Source organism: Meleagris gallopavo, chromosome 5, assembly GCF_000146605.3.
Source record: "Meleagris gallopavo isolate NT-WF06-2002-E0010 breed Aviagen turkey brand Nicholas breeding stock chromosome 5, Turkey_5.1, whole genome shotgun sequence".
NCBI lineage: Eukaryota > Metazoa > Chordata > Aves > Galliformes > Phasianidae > Meleagris > Meleagris gallopavo.
Window position 1 is genome coordinate 55636452 of NC_015015.2, and position 623 is coordinate 55637074.

Below are 623 nucleotides of genomic sequence, written 5' to 3' on the forward strand. Positions count from 1 at the left end.
CGCTGCTCCTGTGGTCCCGCCGCACCCTGCGCCGCATTGCTGGCAGCTCCGTGGCCTCAATGGGCTCAAAAGACTCAATGGGTTCCACGGACTCAATGGGCTCAAAGGGCTCAATGAGTTCAGTGGGCTCAATGGACTCAATGGACTCAATGGGCTCAAAGGGCTCCAACAACTCAATGGGCTCAAGAGGCTCAATGGGCTCAAAGGGCTCAATGGACTCAATGGGCTCAATGGGCTCAATGGACTCAATGGACTCGATGGGCTCAATGGACTCAATGGGCTCAATGGACTCAATGGGCTCAAAGGGCTCCAACAACTCAATGGGCTCAAGAGGCTCAATGGGCTCAATGGACTCAATGGGCTCAAAGGGCTCAAAGGGCTCAATGGGCTCAATGGACTCAATGGACTCAATGGACTCAAAGGGCTCAATGGGCTCAAAGGGCTCAATGGGCTCAAAGGGCTCCCTGGGCTCCCTGGGGCCTCGCAGCACAGAGTGGCTGCGGGGGGATTTTCCTCACGGCGCCGTGGCAGACGTGGACGTGGCTGCAGGGATCCTTTATTGGGCCGACCCAACCCAGCGCCGCCTCTTCCGGTGGGAGCCCCAAACAACCCCCCAAAAACCC

General features: G+C 57.9%; 1 protein-coding gene across 2 annotated transcripts in view; it reads right to left on the reverse strand.

Annotated features, from left to right (window-relative positions):
* SAMD4A (sterile alpha motif domain containing 4A) overlaps nt 1-623 on the reverse strand; it is a 64956-nt gene that overhangs the window by 63353 nt on the left and 980 nt on the right. The window lies entirely within an intron of this gene.